Here is a 7260-nt window from a genome sequence, read left to right on the forward strand (position 1 = left end):
CACACACACATCCATCATTAGCATTGCAAAAAACTTTCATAGAAAATTTATGGCTGAGGAGAAATGTCTTGCACTCATACTCGACCAATTGCTAAGAATACTTCTGACATATTTACTAATCGATGACCTTCAATTTCAATGAAATCAATAATATTAAGTATAAACTTCATATTTCAAGCATAAACATCATATTTAAACACAATAAACAAAAAAATTCTTGCCTGGAAAATTCAAGTTTCAAGCTGATTTGTGCTTAAGGTCACAAACTACCAGGAAATGGAGGAAAATTCGCCTTCAGAAGCCCATGTTTTAATTTTCAGATTTTATTACCATGGCAACCAATTTTCAAAAATAATGTATATGGTTCTTGAAAGTACACATGTGAAAGATTTTAAAGGTCCATCATGACATCTGATGCTAGCCTGGAAATGGGTCGAGATACACTCAGGCACCTGCCATCCTGGAAGTAAAAAAGCAACAAAAATGAGGAAAATATACCCATTTTCAACCCATCCTAATTCAAAAACAAAAATTTTCCCAGTATAATGACAGATATCAACTTTCAGCAAAATTCCTAACCTTTCCAACAAGGCCAAATTTGCAATAGGGTCCTTGATTCCTTTTCGAGATATTTTACATGAAAGATGCAGCATGCTCTTTTCAACTTACCATTTAAAGTGAAAGTAGAATTGCCCGCCTAGAAGTCAAACTCTCATACATCTCACAGTCACAGTTTCGAATCCCATAAAAAGGCACTGGATCAATGTAGAATGGTCACCTCCCTATATTAATACAGATATCAATAACAATGAAACTATTTAAATTCTATAAAATACTCTTTTAACATATTTACATTTTAACCCTGGTCACTTTAGCTTCGTATTGGCAATTCGCCAGGTATATTGAGACTGTAAGATTGTAAACTCTGTACTAGATCGTTTGCGAAATTCCGACTAATTTAAACACGACTTTACTAAAGCGATGCATAAATTAACCTATAAGTGGCGATACACCGGAAACGCGATGATGAAAGTAAAATCCAACTGGCGACAATAAAGTGACGCTACGCTTAGTGCTTTAAAAATGAAATGAAACAAAATAAGTGAATAGATCAAACAAAATAAAGAGATGAATATGGTTCTTTTTCTAGATTGTGTAAGTTGTTTAGTTCAATTTCCCCAGAAATATATGGTTTTATTACCAGAGTGTCAAAGCTGCTTAACCCAATTCCATCGAAGACGTATCCATCCTTCTCGGTCTGTTTCTTCTCAGTCCATCAAAATGAGAGAACGTAGCAAGACTATGATGCAGAAACCAACTTAAGGACCTGTTTCATGTACAAAGAAATATTTTAATCTTTAGAATATTCGAGTAAAAAGTAGGTAATTCATACCATTAGTGTCTTCAAAGGTTTACTAGTACCATATATTCAGAATGTATGTTTGTTGACAGACACGATGTAAGACAAGGAGTGTGCGAAAAACAAATCAATCAGAATGGGCTCAAGGTATGACCTAAGTAAGATAAAGATCAACTATGATTTTATGTTAATTAAGTGGGTCTTTACATATGTTAATATACTCTTGTATTCATAAAATACTGAAATATGCTATTTTGGTATCAACAGAGTGTACATATACGGACAAAGTGGGCCAGATTAGTATGAATATGAATACAGCTTCTAAATGATAATACGTACCAATGTTAACGTCTGTGACAACTTTTCATGTTGCACAATATTCTAAAGAAGTTTGTGGTTGTATCAAATATTTCCAAACGAGAATTTTACATAATTTTGCAGAGATCTGTGTTTGTCTTGTTTTTATGGTTTTCACAACTGTCATGCGACTATTACTTCGACATAATGATGATTACTTTAACGTCAAAAAGACAAGTTAGGATAAGGGCTGAATATAGACCAATTGAGAAGTCAGTATAGGCAAAACTATACATCATTACTTAGTTATTCAGATCATGTCTATCTCAAAATTAGCAGAGGTTTTAGCGTATCTCATATTCCAAGATCACAGGAAGGACATACACTTAATGATGATTGGTCAAACATTTACAACATTGAAGCATGAGTTGTTACCGAAAACAAGAACTTTTCTACAGTTCAAACTGACATGTGGCTGTAGTAACTTGCATTCAGATTGACTGAGGTCGATGAAAGGTGAGATAACGAACAGTGATCAATCTCATAACTCCACAAGCAATATAAGATAGAGAGCCGGGCAAACAGCAACCCATGAATATACCAGAGGTGGGATTAGGTGCCGAAGATGAGTAAGCATCTCATATCGACCAGTCAAACTAGCCTTGAGCCCTATATCTTGATCAGGTAAACGGAGTTATCCGTAGTCAAAATTAGTATGCCAAGAACGACCTAACAATTAGTAAGAAACACGTCAGACAACATTGACCCAATAAAATGTTGAATTGGCAAACAAGATCGTTATAACGACCATATAATTTGCGAAATGCTGACTTTAAAGGCGACTGTTAAAACCTCTGCACTATCAACTTGTTTGTCAGAAGCCTGCCTCAATTTAAGAACGGACCATACGCAGAACATGCTCTTACGTATCGAAGTAGTTGAGAAATGTAAACACCATATGCAGGTGATAATGGAATATTGCTACATAATATGGACAGTTAACAATGGAGAAGCTGAAATCATCCCGTTTGTAATAAAATTGTGTTGTTAGTTTGCCGTTGATATGTACTTTCAATAAAATATCTAAGTATGAAGCAGAGGTGGACGACACTGTGGTGTATGTTATTTCGAGTTCAAAGGGATATATCGTATCGGCATATCTAAATGTCGAATTGAAGGCCACAGCAAGAGATTTTTTCTTCTCGCGTAGAAGTTTGCGAAGAAATTCTGCTTCATAAGAATATAAAAACAGATCAGCTAACCATGGAACACAATTCTTGCCCATCGATAGACTGTTGGAAAACCTGATCACCAGAGACTACGAATATGTTGTCAACGAGAAACTCCAGCATATTTTTTATTTCAACATCAGAGTATTTGTATTTAAATGTGTCTAAAATGGAAGCATGGGTTTGAAGAATTTCATCCTTTGAAAGGACAGTTATCTTTATCTTTCATCTGTTAACAATGTTCATTTTCATTCATATTTCGATTCGATTTATCCCAATGAACTCGAAATAAAAGCTAGCATAGCCTTCCACCTCTGCTTTGTACTTATATATTTTATTGAACATATATCTTAACGGCCAACAAACAACTCACCTTTATGACAAAGGGACTTTATGACTTTAGCTTCTCCATCGTCAACTATCAATATTCTATCATTGCCTGAGTATGGTGTTTATTTCCCTCAACTGATTCAATAGCTTTTAAAAGGATCTAGTTTGCCTATACAACCTGTCATTATGCCAAAAGCTCTATATTGTGTTTTATATCATTTTCTACGTATACAAGACAGTGTCCATGTTTCCCCTAAATGAAATACCAAACAAAAATAAATATCATAATATCAGCCAATAAGATCAAAGTTTGAATCTCTTTCTCTTGTCCCCCTCCCCTTTCTCTCTCTCTTCCCTATATCTCTCTCATCAATGATTTTCCGATTATATGAATATGCAAGAAGTCAACTGTGACCATTAAATCACACAGTAGAAAGATTCAGGGACAATACAAGGTAACTATTGTACTCTGATATTTCCCCTGATAGAAAATATATCTTTATCACACAGGCAAAGTGTTTCGCGGTCTATACAACGAATTGACAATGTATTTACTGCAGGCATACAAATGAAGTTGATCGTTTTGTTTCATGGTTATGAAAATAGAGGGATATTTACTACTACTTAGAGTATTTCTGACAAGTATAGACGTATATCTGCAGTCCTTTACAATTATTGCGAGGAGACCCTAATCAATAGTTGTCAACCTTCGATGCATTTTCAAAGCGAGCACACATGTCATGTGCATCAGTTATCGTAGTATTTATATATTTACAATTTGTGAGTGTGAATGGTATAAAGGGCATGACCTTTGCTTATTTCATTCTATCAATAGATAATAGATAAGCTATTTCTCTGCGTTCATTGTATAATTTGGACATGTTTACTACAACTATATGTACATGCATGTAAAGCTTTTTTTAAAATTCTAAATGTGTTCATCCAAAACGCTTAGAATGCTTCTCTAATGTACGATAGTTTAATTGTACTTTGAGTACTGCATGCTGTTATAAAGCGTGATCCCCTTACTTTTGAAGATGTACGTGTTACCTGTGGAGAGACTCTCCGCACATGTAAATCGGAAATACTGATGTGGAGTGTAGCAAAATCCATCAACTTATATCCAATGCAAACCCTGATACACAGAAGAATAGAACTGGCGAATATGCAGAGGAATATGAAGGATACCCAGAGTTCTACGATATTTTAAAAGAATTTATGTCAGCTTTATTCTATATGGCGGATAAGCAGCGAAATATGGCAGACACTAAGAATTAACAATACTTCCACATCAAAAGAAAATTTCCTTTCACTGCCTTCACGGCATAGAGGGAGTAGAGGGAGTAAAAGGAATTCTTCATTTCCAGTTATACAGGCAAACTAAGTACCTCGACCATCTTGGTTAAACGAAGTCATGCATTAAAGTTAATAACGTCACAATAAGAAGTTTCAACACGTGACCGTTACATGTAAAGCATTACACACAACAAATCTCAACGGCATTTTCCATCTAACATGTGTACGTGTACTTGTAAGACATTTAGTATTTTCCTATCAGTACATGTACCTATGCATGGAATTCAGTTAACTTAACCTCTTTACTGTTAAATTACATAAAAGGTTTCAAAATATGAGAGGGGTTTTTGTTATGTCACTACGAGTTAATCTTGACATGTGAATTCCATCCTTCCACCCTGAGAAATTTATCAATGCTAAACAAAATCCTAAAAGTAACTTTTCATATCTCAGTAACCTGTAATATATGTTATGAATTATATCAAACATGTTTTGGGTTATTTTAATGAAAATCAACTGAAACAAATTATACACCCAGACGAAAATCATGTACAATATTACAAACAAAACTACAACAATGAACAAAAAAATTAAAATTCAGAATACAGTTAAACATATTATATATATATATATATATATATATATATATATATATATATATATATATATATATATATAATCCAAATAGAAAGAGTTGATGTCACACATTCAAAATAATTCAATAAAAAAGCAGGAAAATATAGAGTTCCAAAATATATTTAAATCACTAGCGCTTTCTGGATTTTAATATCCATTCACAGGTGAATACAAGTAATGAATACAAAGTTGTTTATCTTAGAGACGTCTATTGTGACGTCATGACATCATGGTTGTCTTTGCGAGGAGGGAATAGATACATGACGTCATAATACAAAAGTTCGGGAAAGGTGACTTGGACGAAATAAACATGAACATTTACATAATAAAAGTTGATGAATGAAGAGATTTAACAATCAGAATTTTTCATATATGCATTGATTAAAGTTTGTTTAGTTTAGGAGAAAACAGTTTAATGAAATAATTTTCTTTAGCAAGTCTCATGGACGTTGATTCTGTTTTAAGTTTATAAAATAGAATACGCTGTAGTTGCCTCTAGCAAAAAAAACAGGACCTTCTATTACTTTTAAATGCGGAAAATATTTTACTGTCAATGATAACATGTCATGCAAGTCGAAAAACTTACTATACTGCATTATTTGCAACCGGTGTGGCGAGGAATATATTGGACAAACCGGAACACAACTAAGAGCCAGGATGCGTGTCCATCGCCAACAAATTAACGATCCCAGTACAAGAAATACCCCATGCAGCGAACACTTTGACACCTGTGCTAGAGGCAACTACTAACCTTAATCTGTCTATTCCAGAGATTTTCGGCTACTAAAATTTGACCAAACATATTAATATATTATCAATCTTTTCTAAGATCTTTACTGATTTTAATAATACTGCAGTTTGATTTGTACAAATATTTGAGTTTTTCTTGACGTCGAAATGTTTCATAACAGCGTCTAAATTCAACTCCCCAATACGTATGTCAGTGGTTGCTTCATTACGTAAAGGAAGATTGGAGGAGATTGACAAACAATCTACGTACAATACAACGTTTAGGGCAAGATGTATACATAAATGAATATGAGGTATCACTTATTAAGAATGAAATGAAAAAATTGAAGAGTAGCTCATCAAATTCACAATTCTCCACATTCTTTGAAGTCATGGCAGGCGGACGGTCACAATCTGTATTGAAATTAAAACTTTTGATGGAACACAATGCTATAATAGATAACTTTTTTTTACAACCAGCAATTCATAGAATATTCGGTAAATTGTCATTCGGTAGAATGCTTGCTGACGTTTTTCATACCAATTGTTAGGCTATTCTTTACATAATGATTTTGACTTCGGATTATTCCGTTTACCTGATCAATTGCAAAATATAGGGTTCATGGACAATGTGACCTACCACCAGGCAATGCTTACTCCTCCTAGCCTCTGATATGTCCAGAAGTCTGTGTTTGCCATACTCTCAATTTTGTAGGATTTATTATATCATTTCATCGAACCAGTTTAGCCGACATACGCTTTATACTGTATTGCTATAGTTGCACAACGATAAAGCATTTTCATGTCTAATGAAATGTAATGAAAAAAGTATACAATCTTTCATTTACATAAGTATATACTAGAAATAAAACATCTTCATTTCACAATGAAAGAGTTAACTTATTATTATTACCACTGAGCTACCGCGACAGGGTTAGGGTTATTTTTCCAACAGGTGATGAAGTATCTATCTGTAATGACCTTTTCAAATAAAATGTAAAGCAATAAACGAATATATCATATCAATGTTTATTGAACTACATCAAACTGGAACAGTAAGCAAATCACAACAGCAATAATGAATATCTACAATCATTTATGTATTCATATTTACATGATGCAGTGACTAACCAATGCTGCGTTAGAGTTATTTCTCTCTGGAGAACTCTTGTACACAGTCATACACATGGGGTGAAATAAAATACTGCATGTGATGTCATGTAAATGTATAAAACAAGTTGTGTTTGTGAAACACTGATGCGTCCTGTATAGCAGCAAAGTAATCATGGTAGTCAAAGAATGGTCTTGTCACAAGGAATACACTGGTGGAATATAAAAACCCCTGAACCATTCTAAAGTTATGGCCAAATATGAAATCTCTAT

General features: G+C 33.8%; 1 long non-coding RNA gene across 2 annotated transcripts; it reads right to left on the bottom strand.

Moving 5' to 3' along the window:
* Positions 1–293: 293 nt before the first annotated feature.
* On the bottom strand, positions 294–902 carry LOC130052375 (uncharacterized). 2 transcript variants are annotated; one of them, XR_008800702.1, is made up of 2 exons: positions 670–902; positions 294–460 (listed from the first exon to the last, which is right to left on the bottom strand). It is a non-coding gene; the product is annotated as an uncharacterized LOC130052375 (long non-coding RNA). The 2 variants fall into 2 exon arrangements; XR_008800701.1 differs by having other exon boundaries at positions 580–685.
* Between the last annotated feature and the right edge of the window lie 6358 nt (positions 903–7260).

Source organism: Ostrea edulis, chromosome 2 (assembly GCF_947568905.1).
Source record: "Ostrea edulis chromosome 2, xbOstEdul1.1, whole genome shotgun sequence".
NCBI lineage: Eukaryota > Metazoa > Mollusca > Bivalvia > Ostreida > Ostreidae > Ostrea > Ostrea edulis.